The following is a 22552-nucleotide window of genomic DNA, read 5'->3' as shown; positions in this document are numbered from 1 at the left end:
CGTCCTTGTAATATCCAAGACCAGTTCTGTGCTTGTTGTGGAAAAGCTCTTCCCAAGGTCTGATGATGGGCTTCGGAAGTGCAAACTGCACTTCTGCATCTGCATGTACAACTGCTGCTTCATTGGTTACTAAATCTGAATGAACTGTAACATTATTGAGTTGTTGCTGATGGGTGGTTGTCTCAATGTTCTGAACAAAAACAGGTCCATAATGATGTCTATTTTGATGTAGCTCTTCTTGCTGTAGTTGTGATTCAAGCTGCAAAAAATTGATCTTTTCCTATGCATTATGCAGGCAGGTCTAAATATCACAGAGAGTGTCTTTGTTGATGTTTACCATCCCATTGTCATTGGACTGTATCAAAGTATTTAATAAATCAAATACATCATAAATTAAAGCCATTTTTTGGGCTTTAACAATCAATGTTCCAATCAACCATCAACAATCACTATGATGCTAAAAGAATACTACTTTCATGAACCATACATACTTATGCAGTAGTGAATATAACAAGGAATCAACAACTCTGGAATCAACAAGTCAATACCTCTTTGCTTCAAAACTGTAATGTCATTATCCTCTCAAGAGCAGGTTTGATCCATATAGAGTTCAGATCAGGTTCTCCGAAGATGTTGAAATCCCGTCTCAAGTTAGTCCATGTAGAACATAGTCGTAATTGGAGAATTTGTCAGAATATTATGTGGATGAGGGTATGGACGACCAAGTTTCTTCAAAGATTTTCACGTCCCAATCCTGCATGCATATTTCCATGAGCGACAACCATTTTTAAGATCAAATAACCTTAAGTGCAATTCTCTAATGAACCCGGTAAAGTGCTCTCTTTCTCTAGATCTTCCCTTCCTTTACAAAGAAAAATAAACCACAATGATATTGATACACTGATATATGCACGTTACAAGCTACTACAGGAACATGAAATCTGGAACATGTACACATACTCTGTAATATCCCTAACTCAGAATACTCCTCAAAACCCTAGCAAAAACTCCAACCAAATATGTGCAAATGATATAATAACCCAGAAGTGATAAAATAACAGTGGAATATCATATAATAATGTAAACCAGAAATATAAGCAGATACACAAGAAATGTAGTGAGAAATGCTAAGCCATTTTATTATACTGAGCAATAAATGAGTACAAGAGGTGATTAGACAAATGGCACCTCGACTTGCACAAGGCAAGTGAAGAAATACTCTCAGAATGATAAGAATGGCCTCTTTGCGTGGATGCTGCTACTATGCTGCTAGAAAACAAATGAGGATTTGGGGCTGCTCCCCTCCTCTGAAAAAGCTGAAACTCTAGATTTGGGCTCTACTCAAGAAACCCAGAGAAACCCAGAAAGCTTTCTTAGAATGGCCCCACACTGATCTGCGTCCTAGCTGTTGGAAAACTATCGCGCTAATGTTGCTGCTAGAAATCGAATGAGGATTTGGGGCTGCTCCCCTCCTCAGAAAAGGTTGAAACTATATAATCATACTCTACTAAAAAAACCCAGAAAAACCCAGAACGATTTTATGAAATGGCCGACCCCCAAAAATCACCCCTTTGGGGTTCTGCGCAGTTCCTCAAAGACACTGATGAAACTGCTGCTGAAATGCTGATGAAACTGCTGCTGAAATGCTGATGAAACTACTGTTGGAATGCCAATGGAAATACCTTGCTTGAGCAGGCACTCGAAGTCCCCTAGGGCTAAGGGTTAGATCTCCGAACAGAGACACTCAATGCACTAAACAGTGTTACAGACTAGCTAAACAGCCAGTGTGCTCTAAGTCAAAATGACTATCACAATTGCTCATAACCAGAATGATCCCAAATGAGGGGGTTCTTCTCTATTTTATAACCTCTGCCTCTCACAATCTCTAGGCTCGCTTTCTCCTGCATGATCCCCTTCTTGCCATGTGTTCCTTCCCTCCTGTGCAGCCCCTCCATGTGTCTGCATGGGCCACATTTCTGCGTCCCCCTTTGGCCCCCTTGGTTCCCCCTTAAGTCACAACATTGTGCTACCTAGGAAGTGACTTTTTATTCTAAAGTGAATTATGTTCCCCCTTCCTCACTTTTTATTTATAAATAAATATAGAAGGAAAAAATCGAACAAAATCGAATATTCCAATTATCCATAGCTAATTAGGAATATTACAGTCCCCCCCAGCAAAATGTTTCTTGTCCTCAAGAAACTGAAGTGATGGATGTTGTAAGATCTCCTCACTCTCCCAAGTGGCATCCTCATTCGACAAATTCTTCCACCTCACCAAGAATTCTCGGACTGTCCTGCTCCGCAACCGTCTCTCCTTAGAGTCAATGATAGCCTCCGGCTGCAATACCAAATGCCCCTCATCATCCATGTGTGGTAGCTCATCTGTCACGTTCACCTGCTGCCCCAATGCCTTCTTCAAGAATGATACATGAAAAATGTTATGAATCTTGCTGCCTTGGGGCAGCTCCAACTCATATGCAACCTGTCCAATCCTACGTATCACCCTGTATGGCCCATAAAAGTGCGGCTTGAGCTTCTCAGCCCCCTTCTACTTCAACGATGACTGTCAGTATGGTTGTAATCGTAGGTAGACCATGTCCCCTACCTCGAACTGTCTCTCCACCCGACCCCTGTTGGCATACAACTTCTGCTGGTTCTACGCTGTAGCCATGTTATCCTTAAGAGCTCGGAGGATATCCTGACTCTCTTGGATCCAAATCTTGGCTCTAGGAGCCTTGCTATCACCAAACATCACATCAGCAAAAGATAAAGGATGATACCCATATAAGGCATAGAATGGTGACATACCAGTGGACATGTGATGTGAAGTATTGTAGCAGTACTCCCCCAGATGCAGCCACTTTAGTCATGCTCGCTGTTTCCAACTCACATAGTTACGTAAGTAGCCTCCAGCCACTTGTTAACTATCTCCGTCTATCTGTCCGTCTGTGGGTGATAGCTAGTACTCGGTGTTAACTCCGTCCCAACCAATTGGAAAAGCTCCTGCCAAAACCCGCCAATGAAACGACTATCCCTGTCACTGATGATGGTCTTAGGAAGACCATGTAGCCTGAAGATCTCCCTGAAGAACAGCTTGGCCACCTATGTTGTTGTGTAGTGTGCAGATATGGAAAAGAAATGTGTGTACTTCATCAGTCGATCAACGACGAAAAAGATACAATCCTTGCCCTGTACCATGGGCAACCCTGTGATGAAATCCATAGAAATACTCTCCCATTTCTCCTTCGGAATGGGAAGAGGCTACAATAATCCTGCGGGATGGATCATCTCTCCCTTGTTCCTCTGGAAAACATCACACTCCCAGATGTGTTGGAGTACATCCTTCTTGAGGCCCTTCCATGAGAACCTCTCCCTAATGGCCCTATAGGTTTTGGTAAAACCCTGATGTCCTGCCAATGGGGAATCATGTGATGCCTGGAGTATCTTCTTCTTGAGCTGAGACCCCTCAGTCAAGAAGATCCGATCCCTGTAGTAGATGATCTCATCGACCACCCTGTACCTGTCATATACCACCTGCCCATCCAGAACCTCACATGAAAATATGTCCTTGGAGTACTCTACTAAGAGTCGAGCCCTCCAATCTATATCCAAGCTCATAAGAGACAACGTGGTTGGTCTACATAAAAGGGCATCTGCTACCACGTTGTTCTTACCTTTGACATACTCATTGTCAAATTCATATGCTTGGATCTTACTGATCCACTTCTGCTACCTCTCCTGTAGCTGCTTTTGCTCCAAAAAGAACTTGAGGCTGTTGTGATTAGTCCTCACCCTGAACCTGTTGCCTACCAAATACTATCGGTACTTAGCCAATGCATGCATGATGGCCAGCATCTCCTTGTCGTATATGGAATACAACCTCTCGTGTGGAAGGAGCTTCTGGCTCTCAAATGCTATAGGGTGACCTCCCTGCATAAATATTGCACCGATCCCCTCTCCCAATGCATCACACTCCAAAACAAATGGCTGCGTGAAATCTGGCAATGAAGCAACTCCTGGATAGCTCGATCAATCTCATCCCGATAGACCTTGGGGTGCCTATAGGGGGTGGTAATCACGGCCTGTATGCCCTGCTCAAGCTTGATGGTGTGCTCAAACCCCTGATCTGGTGGCTGTCCTGGTGGAATATCCCTAAACACTATGGCATACCGATCAAGCATAGATTGTATCTTTGGGTGTACCGTCTGCCCTGTAGTTCCTGCCTCTGATGCATGTAGCTCCACTGCCCACTCTATGTCTCCCTTTCGGAAGACTGCCTCCATCCAATGAGCCGAGATAGTCTGAGGCGGATATGTGTTCTGTCCCCATATCTTCTCATGCCTCCCTATCTTCTCATCATCCCACTCCATCTCCAAGGTCTTCCAATCTGTCGTGGCCTTCCCTAGAGTGATAAGCCACTAAACACCCAGTATCATGTTGGTGTCTGGAATATTGACCACGAAAAAGTGGTCAGTCAATGTGTAGGTGCCTATCGTCACTGAAAGCTCTGGAACATAACAAGCACACGTCATGGTCTGATCTCCTGGGACCAAGACTGAAAACCCATCGAAGCTATCTGTCTATATACCTCTCCGTTCAACCATCTGGGCATCGATAAAGTTGTGGGTTGCCCCACTATCAACCAAAACTGATATGTGCTGGCCACGTACTGTCCCTTGTATGAGTAACATCAAATACTTGGGAACTCCCCGCAACGCTGCAAGGGCCCCTTCGGTGGGTGCAAAAGATGCACCACTTGCTACTGGTGGTGGAGGTGGCAAAGGTCCCTGTATGGCATGGCTATCCCCTGCCTCCACATCCTCCTTGTCATCCTATCCTCCACTGCTCTTGGAGAAGACCTCAATAAAATGTGCTTTACCAGCAGCACATCTATGTCCTAGTGCCCATGGCTCCTGACAAGTGAAGCACAACCGCTTCTTCTTCAACTCCCTCCTGGCATCATCGTCAAGTTGTACTTGTCCTAGATTCCCCTTTGGAGGTGGAATCCTCACATCCTTCCCCTTAGACTGGAAAGTCTGTCTCTGGGGGTAAGGTGTCCGGGTCCTGGGTAAGACATCCTATAAGTCCTGGGTCCTGCTAATAGCGTCCTGGAGCGTAGCTGGTCTAGTGGATTGGACTAGACCCCGAAGTGGTTCTGTTAACCCCTCAACATACATATAGACCCTCTGTGTCGTGGAGAGGTCTGGCACCATCACAAAGACCCTCAAGAAATCTATAATGTAGGTCTCTGGGCTCCTTGTCTGTTTGAGCCTTGTCATCTCAACAAAATGCTGCTATGGATCCCTCTGATCAAATCACTCCATCAGTATCTTGGTAAACTCGTCATATGTTGTCACTGTGGAGTGCCCTAGTGTAACCATCCCATGAAACCACCAATCCTGGGCCTCACCATCTAAATGCAATGTTGCCACCTTGATGGCCTCTGTCTCCGACATCTGGTTAAGATGGAAATAAATGTCCAGCTTCTCCACCCAAGACTTTGCCAAACTGTTTGATGAACCATCAAACGTAGGCAAGTGGAATCTACTCGCTGCACGGTGGGTGTCACCATCATGGTAATGTCAATACCCTTTGTGATGGTCATAGGGTCTACTATTCTGCTGGAGCTGAACAAAATCTCTGAATGAGAGGGCTTCCCTGAACTCCTGCCCATAGGCCTGGTACTCTACAAAATAATCGCCCATATGTCCAGGCTCTGCCTCTTGCTGGGCTATGACCCTAGTGTCGGCTCTTAAGAAAGTGGTCATGGTAGAGCGTGTAGGGGCATGTGAGGCCACCTGCTGTGCAGTATCATGCTGATCTAGTAAATGGTGGGATGCGCTCGATCCCTCACCAACTTGAAAAACCCATGGGCTCTCATGCTGTCTGGCCTCTACTACCGTGAATCTTTTCCCCATCACCTTAATTTGCCTCGACAGATCCTCCACTGATTTGAGGAGCATATCCACAAATCTCTTCCCGTCCTCGTCTGCCATCTGCTCTGCATCCACTACTGGCTCTCTCTGTTCTACGTTTACCACAGGTTCCTCTTGTTCTGCATCTGCCACAGGAACACAATCTCCCTCTCCGTAGGTATCCTCCAACCTACGCCCAGTGTCTCTATATCTTTGACCTCTGTAACAGACATAGGGTTTTTCCCCCGGTGTCATAGATTGCTAGCTCCATAGGCTAAGCTAGATCTATGCTCTGATACCACTGTAATATCCCTAACCCAGAATACTACTCAAAACCCCAACAAAAACTCCAATCAAATATGTGCAAATGATATAATAACCCATAAGTGATAAAATAATAGTGGAACAACATATAATAATGTAAACCGTCAATATAAGCAGATACACAAGAAATGCAGCGAGAAATGCTAAGCCATTTTATTATACTAAGCAATAAATGAGTATAGGAGGTGATTAGACAGATGGCACCACGACTTGCACAAGGCAAGTGAAGAAATACTCTTAGAATGACAAGAATGGCCTCTCTGCGTGGATGCTGCTACTATGCTGCTAGAAAACAAATGAGGATTTGGGGCTGCTCCCCTCCTCAAAAAAAGCTAAAACTCTGGATTCGGGCTCTACTCAAGAAACCCAGAAAAACCTAGAAAGCTTTCATGGAATGGCCCCACACTGATTTGCGTCGTAGCTGCTGGAAAACTGTCGTGCTATTGTTGCTGCTGGAAATCGAATGAGGATTTGGGGCTGCTCCCCTCCTCAGAAAAGGCTGAAACTTTGGAATCAGACTCTACTCAAACAACCCAGAAAGATTTTCTGAAATGGCCGAACCCCTAAAATCACCCCTTTGGGGTTCTGCGTAGCTCCTCAAAGACGCTGATGAAAATACTGCTGAAATGTTGATGAAACTACTGCTGGAATGCCAATGGAAATACCTTGCCCGAGCAGGCACTCGAAGTCCCGTGGTGATCCGGATTTAAGCAGGAACGCAATAGATTACAGAGATAACCATAAATATAGAGATGCGATAACCATAAAAATAGAGATGCAGTGGAAATAATACTTCATTTCATTAATGGAGAATATTGAAATATGCTTACAAATAGAAATAAACCAGCTAGGGCGATGGTAGCTTATCTCTGAGAAGAGATGTGGTGGCTACATGCCTCTGAACTATTTCGAACTGTGTTACAATGAGGCTCGGGGGCCTATTTATTATTGAGAAACAACGGAAAACCCTTCACATTCCAAAACCTAACCCTAGAAGATGAAACGCCAGATTGTGGGCCCCGTTTTTGGGTAAGTTGGTACATCAACTTCCCGGGGTCGCGAATTGGTCGTACTATCTCTGTTGGACGCACATGATAGCCCGTTGGAAATATCTCTCCGAGGACTACAACGGAAAAGACGATTTTTATCAAAAAAATCGTTGGCGGTGGATTTCCCAAAAAACGTCGTTTAGGGCCTCAAAATGGCTCCGGAAGTTTAGGACCCGAAAAACTGCTAAAAATAGTAAACTATGCTATAATTAAGGAAACTGAAAAACTGAAAGAGACAGTTGTGGGGGTCCAAATGGGATAGGTGGGTGGCCACCAACATCCACCTGGATCACCTGGGGCTAAGGGTGAGATCTTCAAACGAAGACACTCAATGCACTAAATAGTGCTACAGACTAGCTAAACAGCCAGCGTGCTCTAAGTCGAAATGACTATCACAAATGCTCATAGCCATAATGATCCCAAATGAGGGGGTTCCTCTCTATTTTATAGCCTCTGCCTCTCACAATCCCTAGGATTACTTTCTCCTGCATGATCCCCTTCTTGCCATGTGTTCCTTCCCTCCTACGCAATCCCTCCATGTGTCTGCGTGGGCCCCATTTCTGTGTCCCCCTTTGGCCCCCTTGGTTCCCCCTTAAGTCACAATGTTGTACTACCTAAGAAGTGACTTTTCATTCTAAAGTGAGTTATGTTCCCCCTTCCTCACTTTTTATTTACAAATAACTATAGAAGGAAAAAATTGAAGAAAATCAAATTTTCCAATTAGCCATAGCTAATTTGGAATATTACATACTCAACCTCTCATAAACTCACTACTACATGCAAGTAGAAATGAAGATCCCCTCACAGCTTAAATGCCTTAAAGCAAGGAGTTTATGGAGCGTGGTGAGTTTTGTGGTGGTAATGCTGAGAAAAAGAATTGCAATGAAGAAATTGCAGAGAATGGTTGTTGATCTGCACATGAAATACTTTGGAGGAGACAAATTCATGAACATGAATTCCATCGGAGGTAATTTCAATGAACACTATGAATTTTCATGCAAAAACACTCCAGCAGGAATTTTCAAGGTTCCTGCAGCTTCGTCGATTAGTGACCACGTTGTTAAATTAGGGTTTAGATGAAAGAACTGGGACGAACATTTTCTTCTGAGAGAGGAAATGTTAAAAATGATTTGGAATCTGAATCAGATTTTGTGGGCTTTCCCCAATTCATTGCCTGCAATGAAAATGATGATTAGTATTTCAGTTTCATGGACCCTCGCTTTTATAATTCTAATTTGTCATTGTTAGACTCCTGCACTTTCATTTCGACAACCAGATTTTCCAAACGCACATATCAAATAATCATTCCATTTGCGCATCAATCTAATCAAGATCTTAAGAAAACTAATTGCTTGAATGATCTGTCGGATAACTGACAAGTCGAATTCCATCCTGAGAACTTGAAATTCCCTACAAACAACTATGGAAAGCTCTACAAACAGCGGTGGAAAGATTTGATAAAACCCTTTGAACCGAAAATTAGTGAGAACCTGAGATTGGGCGAATGAAACTGCGCGTAAAAGGTCGAAATGATGAACTTAACAAGGAATAAACTAAGTAGCTCCCATACCTTTGATCACTGCGATTAATACACAGTCGATTCCTCGCTTGTATATGGTAGCGTTATGGTGGATACAGTGCATGTATATATATTAAAAATGCAGTTATATATTGAAGCAATGTGGTATATCGGATTAAAGAATATTCTATCGCTTGGCCAAATAAACACGGCGGCAAAGAATGGATGAAGAATGAGTTGTAAATGCCATTACAATAGATTCATGAACATCTAAAGACAAAGATGCTTAGGCCAAATAAACACCGCATTCATGTGAAGATCCGAGCGGTGCCACCATAGTGAAGGTTGTGAGTTTGTTCATCGCACTTAGTTTCCATGCTCAATGCACAGGCGTTTCATTCTTCATGTAGACTATTGAAGAGTGGGTCCAATCAAATTGTTCTGGCTGCAACGGCCAACCTTCAATGTTTCAGGTTGTCAGGTGCATTAGGTAGTCAAGAAAGTGAAACGCTCAAGCATAAATGGTGCAACGGCAAACTTTCAATGTTTCAGGTCGTCAGGCGCATTAGGTAGTCATGGAACGTTACAGGTAATGAAGACTAGGCCAATACTATTCAAGGAAGCTCAAACCAATTGCGTGGGGAATGGAGGTGGAGGATACAAGCTATTCAAGGCACAATTTTTACCATTCAAGTTCTATGATTCAGAAGAATATATTGAGCTTCCGGCAAGTTTCAAAATTCTAAAGGTAAACTGGTTTACTAATTACCTCTATTTCGTTGAACCCACAATCTGTTCAGCCCTCAGGAATTCTCTGTCTCACTGCTGCCAATAGCCACTGCTGAACAAAAATATTAATTTATTTCTACTCTTTAACTTGAATTTGTGTTCAGCGATCCCTGGGCGAGTTCCAGCTTCCTCCCAAAATCTGGCTATAGGACTGACATGTAAGGAAGGCCACAAAACAACAAGCTCACATAAACAAGTGGCTCATACTGGAGCAGGGCAGGAGATCGCCTGCTGCTCTGATACCATGTTAGACACACACATGGCAGCAAATGAATATGAAGTATAAAACATGAGATTACATTTTTTATTAACAAAACATATACATTTATAGTACATGGTTTGACTGTTGGGTTCCACATCCCAAGGTCTCTTGGACTTCGTTTGTCTATTCGGCTTCCACACTAACCCATAGAGGATTAGGTGTCCAACAGTAAACAAAATCACGCAAGAATTCTATTTAGTGTTGTGAGGGAAAAAGTGATCTTCGAGCTAATATATAGTGATGTGTTTGGATCTACATTTATTTAATCTCTGGGAGGATATATATACTATGTCTCATTTATAGATGATTTTATAGGAAAACATGTTTGTCTTTCCTTAATAAGAAATCTAAGGTTTTTGAGAAATTCAAAGAGTTGAGCATTGATAATGGAGGGAGTTTAGTGGAATTTTTTTTAGGCGATTTTGTAAACATTGTGGAGTGGCATGATAAAATACAACTCTCTGCACAACTTAATAGAGTAGAGTTGTAGAAAGGATGAATACTATGTTGATGGAGAAAGAAAGAAATATACTTAGAGGTGTCAGCATAGAATATAAATTTTTGGCCTAGGCAATATATATTTTATGTTATTTGATCAATTAATCATTTACATCAACATTGTTTGATAAGACTCCACATAGACTAGAAAGAAATAGTCTCATGTACATCTCTGAGTTTTTGCTTGTGATGGTTGTGCTAATGTTCAAAAGGGGAAAAGGAGTGAGTTGGACAATCAAGCATATAAATGTATGTTCATTAGTTATAAAGACGGAATAGAAGGCTACAAACTTTGCAATCTAGTGATAAGGAATATTGTTTGTAGTCATGATGTGATCTTTGGAGAAGTTATCAATAACCCCAAGAATGATGATGAGCCAATAGAAGGAGAAGCAAAGAGAATAGGGTTTGAGTTAGAGAATGGAAAATTTGACTCAACATATTAAGATGAATTGGATGAATTTCATGAAGAAGAGTAAGTGAAAACCCCAATCTTGAAGAAATTGGTTGGAGTACTTGAAGGATGTAAAAAAATTATAGTCCACTTAATGTTTTCCTTGCCTTTGTTTTATCCACTATTGAAGATGATTCTAGAACCAATAGACATAAACAATGTAAGGAGATCCAAGCAATATGTGTGTGGGTGCGCATGCACGCTTTCAAGATTTAGGACACCTTGAAGGCATTCTATTAGCAAATAAAAATCTATTTCCAATTCGATATTAAAAATTCCTTTAAAAAAACTAGGCATTACAAAAAGACAATAAATGACTACCGATATAAAACCAAACTAGCATTTTAAGAAATGATTTATTCTCCCTATTAAGAAAAAATACCATTGATACAGTCAATGCCATAACTAATCCTCATTTTTTATATTTTCATATTTTTAATTCCATGCTTTGTACTTATGAAAAAATAATGAGAGTTATAAAGCATTTATTATTACAGATTGCATTGCAAGTAACCTTTAATGAATTAAAAACATGTGTTTATTTCTAAGTTACTATCAACATCCATTTGATGAGTTGGAAATATGTGTTTATGCATAAATTACAACCAATATTTATATAAAAAACATTTCAAATTGTTAGAAGAAGATATCACAATTTATTAAAAATTTAATTTTAAAAATTTAAAAAAAAATTACTTTTTAATATTATTAAATATTTATTTCAAAATCCATAAAAAAAATAAATCTAAATTTTTAAACAATAAAAAATAAATACTCAAACATAAACAATCATATAATACAATACTTAAAAAAAATTATCACAAATTTTTAATGCAAAACTTTATCATATAAAATTAAATATATGAAAACAATACTTAAAAAACATTATCACAAATTTTTAATGCAAAACTTTATCATATAAAATTAAATATATGAAAAAATAAATATTGCACAATTTTTAATGCAAATAAAATTAAATATATAAAAAAATAAATATTGTAGGCCAGATTAAAAATGAGTTTTTTTTTAAAGAAAAGTCATTAAAAATTTATTTATTTATAAAATCTGTGAAGAAAAATTAAAAAGTAGATCTTAAAAACCTAAAAATAAATAAATTTTAAAGATCAAATTTATATAAATATTTTTTTAATTATAAATTAAATATTAACTATTTAATTAAATATATTTATATCGTAAAAAATAAATAATATCCATTTTTTTAGGTCATAGCCAAGCCAGACACCAAATTGGTTTATGAGACCCCTTTGTTTGTGGGACAAGAGACCCACCTCCGCGCAGCGATTTGACTGCTAAGTCTACGAAGGCATACATACTTTACCCCCCTCTAGTTTTGAACCTGTGACCTCTTAAGAGGAAACACATGCTCTTAACCATTAGGCTCACTCAATTTGTATCATAAAAAATAAATATTAACATTACACAGCTTAACATAATATCATATAAAATAATTATTAAGATTATACAACTTAACATAAAATTATTACACAGAGCAACAATCATACGGATAAAGCATGCTTAGATATGTTACCATTTAGCACCACATTGGTATTCAAGGCAACGCCTATCATACAAAACTGTAGACACTTGTCTAGCTACAATATGGTGAGATTGGATGGAACAAGTGACCTTCGGGCATTCGAAGGCAACACATGGTACTTCTTACTTTAAGAGTTCCAAATTTTTTTACACATGAGAAGCTACGATGCGATGAGTGTGGATCGAACATGCGACCTTCAGATCTTTAGTCTGACGCTCTCCCAACTGAGCTATCCCCATTGAACGATATGAGGAATCCTGGTGTCAACTACTTCTTACAAAAATAAGATCTAGCAGAAATAAGTGGAGAGGAAATCTCAAAAGTGGGGACACTGCAATGAAGTTGGGATTTTCATCTGGATGTGGATGTGATGGTAGAGAACTTTTAGTAATAGAGTACTAAGATGGACAATGGCTTTTTTAATAGTGTTAGTCTAGATTTGAGTTTGTTGGGAAGTTCTCAAAGTGCAAATGAGGTTTCCAAATCCACCAATGATCAAAACATGTTGAACAATCCTTTTGAAACTGGAGATATTAGCATATCATAATCTGTCACTCGCAACTTTGGTGCTTTAGCTGGCTTGCCACGAGGACACTTTACTATAGCTAAAATTTGGGCATTGTCTTGTTTATGCAACTCTATGATAACCTATAGTCAGCAAATTGGTGATGAAAATATTGTCTCAGAGATAAATGCAATCTAAGTTTCAAACTATGTTTCATTCCATCATCACAAAAAAATTGATGAGATGGGATCTTGTGTTCATGAAATCAAAAAGAGTATCGAAGATCTTATCATCGAAACAAGAAGGGAATATTGACCTTCTAGTTCTTTGTCTCATTTCGATCGTAGTGGCACAAACATATTAGCTAGTTCACAAACATATTAACTAGTTTGAAAGATGGATCAAATAATTTTTTCAAAGGTATTCTAGCTAGGAAGAAGCTAATGAATAAAGTTTAGATTGAAATGATGGGTTATTAGATTTCAATGGCAAGAGCTCATCCTTGGGAGGAAAGGTGATTGAGTGTGAGAATGGAAGTGACAAAAAGTGTGGTATGAATGATTTATGGAAGAATAAAATTCATCTTCTCATACACATGGATCACAAATTTTAACAAAGGTGCTATAAACCACAACATTGCCTTATTCTAATGAAAAATCGTGGTCTTAGTAGGTTAATGTTAGCAAGGGATGTAGTCTCCAGGATTATAATGATACCAAGGTAAGGGTGATGGACATGATAAAAATGGCATCACTATATTTCGCTAGATGCAAGTGACAAACATAAAGCCAAAATATATTAATTTTGTGGCCTTCTCCTGGTGTTCAGTCATGCAAGGTTGGTGATGAAAGATGACAATGTTTTAATTGAATGAGATAGGATTACCATATCACACTTGGGCTATTTCATTATGCTTCTATGGTTAATCTCCTTGATTTTGTAGGGAAACTAGGTGATACAGGGGATTCTATCAATAAAATGTTGTTTGAACCAAATACTTTGATATGCCAAGACCTTGTTGGCAAATGAGCACGTGGCTAATAAAGAAAGGGAATTATAAACTTCTTTTTGTATCAATTTAATTATTTATGAGATTGTACATGAGTCATGTAATGATGACATGCACTAATTCTTTTCTTCCATTGTTTTTAGATATGGTGATGATCATACTAGATTGGGATGTTTGGAAAGGAGGATTGAGGTGCTCCACAATAGAGCCATAAGTTTGGCAAAATTTTAGTGATCCTGTTACAATTCTAAAGATTTAAGTAGGAGCTTGAGGATGTGAGTCAATCATAATACATGCAACTATTAGTAAATTTTTATTGTACATGTCTCTAAATGCACTAAGGAAAATTCCTAAATAAAGGGGAGGGGAATGCAATATACACAAATTAATCCCCAAATTTTAATGAATATGTTGTAGAAATTCTCACTCTAGATCACCTGATAATGTAATGTATTAAAGAAAAATACTTGATCTACTTATACTATCAAACTTTGCAGAAGCTTAATCAATTTGAGCTAGATTAATTAGAACACATATAACAGAGAATGAGAAAGAAATCACACATGAACACAGAAGAATACTCTGGGGAAAGCCTCAATTAAAAACCCTGATCTGTATTATCATACAAGTGGTTATATGTTCATATTACACAAAGCTTTAGCTCACAAGCTATCCAACTCTCAGTACAATCCCTCTGTTGCTCATAGACAGTCAAAGGCTTCTCACAAGCCTTCTCCTCTACCCTCCAAGCCTCCTATTTCCTTGCGCAGTTTCTCCTAGGGTCCAATGTTGCCACCTGTGTGAATTCACCTCTCACACTACTCACTAAACTCAAAAGTAACTGCGCAATCCTGAAGGAGATGATTTCTTCTGCATGGATGAGTTTCCTATATAGGAAAAATCCTCCAACTGATAGTGCACTGTCCCTTCCTCTGATCTCAACTGGGTCTCTGACTGCACTGACATGCATGGTTATTTATGAAATAATATTCAGTTATCTAAAGTGCAGCAGTTACATGCATGCATGAATTAACTAACTGAACTCGCAATTAATTCTACAAGCTATTAGAACTAATCTAATTGGAGTTAACTTAGTTAATTGAGCTAACTAATTATAACTCAAAGCACAACTCATCCTTGTCTCTTTAACTAAGGGATAAATTCCTCAATCAATGGGATAACTGTTGCATGTCCTCACATAGACTTCATGTTTGATTTTCTCCAACTAATTAACTCAAGATGAATTAATTAAAAAATATTACAAACAGCTGCTAAGATCAAATTCGAATTTTACTTCTCAATTTTAGTTCAGGGACTAACTAAAATTGGAATCTAACCCGAAATGCTATTTATAGCACTTCCATTTTGCATTCCTTTTTTCTATGTCCAACACTGGTACTCGAACTGCTATTTATAGCAGTACTATTTTTAGCACTTCTATTTTTAGCATTTGTTGTTGCCATTTTCAACACTCCCTCTCAACAAGAAAGGAATTCAATTCGAACCCAATCCTAAACCTTTGGAATGTTCTGCATGCAACACTTCTCCCAAGTGTTATTACTCCAGGAACTCTAGGAACACAAAAAAACTCCCAACTGACCTCCCTGTTAGGCTAGAAACATCCTTTGATGCTGAAGCTCCATCTGCCGCTGACAAGTGCTCCCTTTGTGACCTTTGAGCTACTGCAACACTCCATGCATCTTACACCATTGCACACCTCTATGTGCTATCCTGCACTGGTGCAACACTCATGTGCCTCTCGCATTGTTGTAGCCTGCTAGATCTGCATAGGCTTGGGATTCCTGCATTGTAGCTCTCTCTACCTGTCCATCTGCATCCGTCTCTACCCACTTAGCCAATCCTGCTACTCCTCGTCAGGCTCCTGTGGGAAGGTCTAATCAAAGAGGTTGGGTACCTTAATGATCCTGCCCCTATTCCAACCTTCTTGGGACTATCACTCCACATCGCCCCACCTCCTACTTGGAGGTATGGATGCATGTGATCCCTTTGCTCACTTGGCTCGAAATTCCCCCCTACTGGAGGTCTCTACATGAGTAGATGTCTCTACTCAATCTCCTCTCAGCTTCTCTAGTTTTGGTTGCTCTACAACCTCCTGAAGTTGCTTCACCAATTGTGGCTCCTCAACAATTGTTTGAGACTTATCTGGCACTGCATGTTGAGAGGTAATGTACTCTACCTCTCAACCACCAATCCTCCATCAATTGCCTTGATCCTCGAGGCTTTGGATGCATATTGAACATCAAGAGCATACAGGTTCTTGACTCGTGAACTGATCTGCTTGACCTGTTTTGTGAAGACGTGTCTAAGGAAAACCTTTCCCTTACTAAAGACTACATCATAGCCTTTGTCTTCTAGCATTGCGATCGACACCAAATTTTTCCTCAGTCCTGATACATACTTGACATCGGTCAAGATAATGCGAGCTCCATGCTCCCTCTGAAAAAAAAATCGTGCCTACACCTGAGACACTATACGTTTCATCATTACCCATCATTATGAGTATCTGGAGATCTTTCTCCTCCAAGGTACTGAACAAACTCTTGTCGTTGGTCATGTGGAAAGAAGCTCCACTATCAAGAAACCAACCACATCCCACCATGGATGAACCCATGCATGCAAAGAGGATGAAATCCGACTCGAACTATGAGGCCAATGCCTCACCTTCAGATCCTTCCTTGGATCCCATCTTGGATTTCTTTAGTGGACAATTTGTAGCAAAATGGCCCACCTCATGACAACAAAAGCATCGCACTTTCGATTTGTCAAACTTCTTCCCACCATGGGAGGAACTCAATTTGGGATGAGAATCCTTCTCCTTCCCCTTCTTCACCATACTCGCTAAGGAACAATTTTCTTCATCCTCCTTGTATGAAAAACCATCTATAGTGCTTCTTCTTATCTCCTCATGCATCAAATCCGACCAAAGTTGTTCCCAATCTGGCAATTTTTCTCTTCCATTAACTGAGTATTGGTAGCTATGCCAGCTCTTAGGAAGACCGAGGAGAGCAAGACTCACCATGTCATCATCGGCTGTCGTGATCCCTACACTTTCAAGCTCATCCCTGTAGTTGGTGAGCTTGTTTAGATATGTAGATATCGTGTCGCCCTTTTCACACTTGATTTTTCAAAGCTTGTCTTTCAGCGCCAGCTTCCTTTAATCACTGTTGTTCTAATATAGATCTTTCATTATTTTCCACATCGAAAATGGTGTCTCCTTCCCATGGAGGCTCGAGACAATGTGGTCTCAAAATCCATCCAGGAGGATTCTCCTTGCTCTGCCACACATTTCTTCCATTCCGCCAATTCTGTAGCATTAGCTATTTCTAGCTTGGGGACTTCTTGATCAATGAAGTCCTTTAGACCATTGTCCTCTAATACTGCTTCCATGCGATCCTTCCAGGCTATATAATTCGAGCTGCCATCAAGGGAATACTCGAGTCTTAAACCATTGAACGCCATTGGTGAAATTGAGATGTGATAAAAACTTGATTTCTATATTCAGGAACCTCAAACTTCGAACTTCTACCTTCTTGTATATTGTTCTCTCCTTTGATCACCTTTGCTCCGATACCATGTAGAAATTTCTCTATAGATCAGCTAGCTCTGATACCATTTAGAAATTCTTATTGTAGATCACTTGATAATGCAATGTACTAAAGCAAAATATTTGATCTACTTCTACTGGAAAAATTTGCAGAAGCTTAATCAATTTGAGCTAGATCAATCGGAACACATATAACAAAGAATGAGAATGCAATCACAGATGAACATAGAAGAATACTCTGGGGAAAGCCTCAGTTAAAAACCCCGATCTTTGTATTATCATACAAGCGGAAATATGTTCAAATTACACAAAGATTTAGCTCACAAGCTATCTAGCAATTAGTGCAATCCCTCTGCTGCTCATAGACAGTTAAAGGCTTCTCACAAACCTTCTCCTTTGCCCTCCAAGCCTCCTATTTCCTTTCGCAGTTTCTCCTGGGGTCCAATGCTGCCACCTGTGTGAATTCACCTCTCACACTACTCACTAAACTCAGAAGTAACTGTGCAATCCTGAAGGAGATGATTCCTTCTGCATGGATGAGTATCCTATATAGGGAAAATCCTCCAACTGATAGTACATTGTCCCTTCCTCTGATCTCAACTGGGTCTCTGACTGAACTGACATGCATGAGTTATTTATGAGAGAATATTCAGTTATCTGAAGTGTAGTAGTTACATGCATGCATGCATTAACTAACTAAACTCACAATTAATTGTACAAACTGCTAGAACTAATCTAACTCGACTTAACTCAGTTAACTGAGCTAACTAATTACAACTCAAAGTACAGCTCATCCTTATCTCTTTAACTAAGGGATAAATTCCTCGATCAATGGGATAACTGTTGCATGTCCTCACATAGACTTCATGTTTGATTTTCTCCAACTAATTAACTCAAGATGAATTAATTAATTATTTTACAAACAGTTGCTAAGATCAAATTCAAATTTTAATTCTAAATTTTTGTTCAGGGACTAACTAAAATTGGAATCTAACCTGAAATACTATTTATAGCAATGCTATTTTTAGCACTTCCATTTTTCATTCCTTGTAGCTATGTCCAACACTGGTACCCGAACTGCTATTTATAGTAGTGCTATTTTTATCATTTCTTGTTGCCATTTTCAACATATGTACTTATGATAATTAGGATGCCAAATTGGGTTTTGTTGAGGCCTGCATGCCTTTTATGCATGTTTAGGCTAGCATGTCAATGTACAAATGTTTTTTAAGGCAAGGTTCCTGCGTGGTCAAACCTAAGAGACTATGTGTTAAAAGGCCAATGAGCCTAGTGGTCATAATATGTGAGCATACCGAGATCAATAACATAACACCATGACTGCAGATTAGGGGAAAAAATGTATGGGGGGATAAGACTCCATGGGAGGAAAGGCGAAGGAGTTATGGAACTTATCAAAGGAGCTAAGTTAAGAGAATGTTATATTATCTCTTGTTAATTTTTGAAGCTGAAGTCACTTAATATGAAAATATATTATAATATATTATTGAAATATAAAGTAATAGGCACCAAGTTTATAAAAAGGGTGATTCATCCATTTAGCGGGCTAGTACTAGTATGGCCACTATGTATTCTAAGTTAGAGGGTGTTTGGTTAGCATACCCCAAGGATCATAGGTGTGGCTAGGTATGGAAGCACTTCTCCTTGGGATGCCTTGGGTAAGGTTGGAGCGCTTGAGGGAAAAGTGTAGGGACAAGTGTTCTTATATGGCGCTGGAGGGTACTTAGAGACCCTTGAGGGTAGTTGGAACTCCTAGAAGCTATAGGGCTCTAAGACATCCCTATCTAGCATGAGTTGGAAACCTTCGAGGGCAGTAGCACAACCTGATGGACTATAGGTGTAGATAAAAGGGTGCACTACCTTGGGTTGTGTGGGATGATGTGGGGTGTGAAACTGTTGGTTGGAGGTTGTTGGAATTTGGTATCTTGGCCTTGTTTATGATACTAGTTCTGTACCATGATAGGCTTGGATAAACTTTGTATTTTTGAATTATGGCCCCAACTCGAGGGTGATCTATAGTTGAGAGAGTTGGAGTAGTGTTGTGTAATTCTAGGAGGAACATCCAAGGTCTAAAGCCAATGGATGGATTTCAATAAATAAGTGCTCCAAACCCATTTTATGGCATGTCGATTATTTATGGATTATAGTTTTTTATATGCTATTTATTGTGCCATCATATTACATATATATTATTAATGATTATGTTATGAGCATTAATAATAGTTGGATTGCCCCAATAAAAATATCAAAAGATATTACAAATAATTCTCAATAAAAATATATTTAAATTTTTAAAATACTAATAATAAATATATAATTAAAATTATTTAAAAATATATGATTAAAATTTAAATATCAAATAACATTTTAGGAAAAATGTTAAATGCATTTACTAAAGTGCTCTCTGTTATTACATGGAATGAAGATATATATATATATATATATATATATATATATAAACTCTCAATCAATACATTAAGTGTGGATGAATATTTGGAATTCAAATATAAATTAGAATTAATGGTCTTTATCAATGAGACCACTTTTTCTTTTGGGACATTATTAATATGAATATCATTTGTTTTTTAATATGAGACATTAATGTCTTCTCCAATTTGGATGTACACATATTTTAGCGCTTTAATGTGTTTACATTAGTATTTTATAAATATATATATTTTTAAATTCATTGAGTTAAATAGAATGAAATAGAATATAACGACCACTTTTTCTTTTGGGACATTATTAATATGAATATCATTTGTTTTTTAATATGAGACATTAATGTCTTCTCCAATTTGGATGTACAGATATTTTAGCGCTTTAATGTGTTTACATTAGTATTTTATAAATAGATATATTTTTAAATTCATTGAGTTAAATAGAATGAAATAGAATATAACGAGGTAAATATTGACCTTTTTTTAATATAACAAAAGAATATTTTTTCTATTTATAAACAATTTAGTTTTTACATGTCAATTTTTATGTATGTCAATTTTTATGCAGTAAGTCTTTATATTACATTAGAAATATGTCATCAAGAAATGAAAAATGAATTGCAATTAAACATTCTATTTAAATCCCCAAATGAAGTGTCACAAAAAAGAGTGAATTAGAATAAACGAGGTAAATATTGAGAATTTTTTTACCTTAATAAAAGGATAGTTTTTTTCCATTTTATAGATAACCTAGTTTTTACATGTTAATTTTTGTGTAGTAAAGTGTTCACATTACATTATAGATATCTCATCAAGAAATGAAAAATGAATTATAGTTGAATATTCCATTAAAATCCCCAAATTAAGTGTCACACAAGATCATCCCACGTGTAGATGAATTTGTTATCACCAATCTCCCACATTCTTCTGGAAGCCTGGATAGGAGGCACCAAATTGCACCACACCAAGTGAAACTCTTCATAGAATTAATAGGAAGCTCAAGAAGGTGAGTGTCTATGCTAATGTTGTTTCCTCCTATATTTTCCCCACCCCTTTTTTCTCAATTGTGGGTTTAATGGTTTATTTGGTATCCTCTAGCTTACTTCATTGTAGTGGTTTTTCCTCTGATTTCTCATTTTCTGAATTGGGAATTTCAAACTTTCTTATTTGACTCCATCCTCCCCTTAATTTATAGGTTGATTGCTTCTATTGTACTCCTTTGAATCTCTTACATACCTATCCATAGTATAAACTGAGCCTAGAAATTTTGTGATGCCTTCATCCCTACATGCACCATCTTTCCTTTTTGTTCACACACCTTCTCATCACCATGGCTGATCTTGTATTAAGCCAAGGTCATCAAGATCATCATGGATGCTAAAGGAAACCTTGAATAAGGACCCAACAAAATGTTGAGAACTCAATTTCCATTTATTAGGAGAACATCTCCCTGATAGCTAGCATCAATATGCCACTTTATGTAGCTTGGACAAGTGAGTCTAGTCTTAGATGATGTCTATCAGACTAATGAACACAATGGTTTGATTTTCTCCAATAACCATAAAAAGTTTCAAAGGAAAATGTTTTAATTAGAATTAATTAGTCAATTTATTAACTTCCCTAAGTCAAGCTTAGGGAAATATCTTAATTAATCGAAATCAATTGAGGTACATTGATTTTCCTCTAGCGACTTCTTGAAAAAGCATGAGAAGAAGTCAAGTTGATCTTAGCCATTTATTGAGATTAGATCATGGTTGTTGGTTTCTCAACAAAAGGTTATAAGAGAAAATAAATGGGCATTTAGAGAACATATCAAGACACATATTTGCAGTGATAGCGTGAGGACACAATTAGATCGAGATCAAAAGTGATTGGAGACAAGATTGCCAGAGGAAATTCATCTCAATGATTTTTCGAATTGATAGGAGACCAATTTTCTGTAAAGAGAGGATGATTTTCCAGTGGTGTGAGTTGCCTCAGAGAAGCTGAGTTGTTAGAGCAAGGATATAGATTGCCAATGTGATCATTTCACAGGAAAACCAAATTTCCAGTAGAGGTCGAAATCGAGTGGAGGTTGAGTTCATTTTCCCAATAGTGTGAGTTTTCCAGAGAGGGCCAAGAGCCACTGTTGCATGTGTGACCGATTTAGGAGCCAGAGGGAGGCCGAATTGATTAGAGGGGGCCAAATTGCTTCCACAAGGCTATATTGACTTGTAAAAGTGATTGGAATAATTTTATAGATGTTTTCTAATTTATGACAAACATTTGTAATTTCTCCATCACATATTTCGTTGAAGAATTAATAAAAATGTTCATACGCAAAACTGGTTTTCCGCACACTAGGGTTTTTCCTAAGACAATTGTCCAAAAATATTGGTGTTCATTATTTGAGTTTGTGTAATTATTTCTGAGTTCCTTTGGCTTATTTATTTTATGTGAAGTCACAGTATTGTTTTATTCAATATTTTCCACAAAGAAATTGCAGAAGACAAACAATCAATTGATAGGAGAATAATAGCTAGTTAATTGCAATAATTTTAAAATTTTACATGGTATTAGAGTAGATATGAGGACAGAAGAAGGGTTTTCATAGGAACAAGAAGAGAAATTTTGAGGGTTTTGAACCCACTTTATATTCTTTCGTTT

The 22552-nt window shown here is 38.4% G+C and overlaps 1 pseudogene; it reads left to right on the top strand.

Moving 5' to 3' along the window:
- Positions 1–8077: 8077 nt before the first annotated feature.
- Positions 8078–8664, top strand: LOC149215346 (uncharacterized; annotated as a pseudogene).
- Positions 8665–22552: the final 13888 nt, after the last annotated feature.

This window comes from Pinus tabuliformis, chromosome 1_1 (assembly GCF_031772625.1).
Source record: "Pinus tabuliformis cultivar Carrire ecotype Pingquan chromosome 1_1, CPIR1, whole genome shotgun sequence".
Taxonomy (NCBI): domain Eukaryota; kingdom Viridiplantae; phylum Streptophyta; class Pinopsida; order Pinales; family Pinaceae; genus Pinus; species Pinus tabuliformis.
This window is presented reverse-complemented; position numbering and strand designations above follow the sequence as displayed.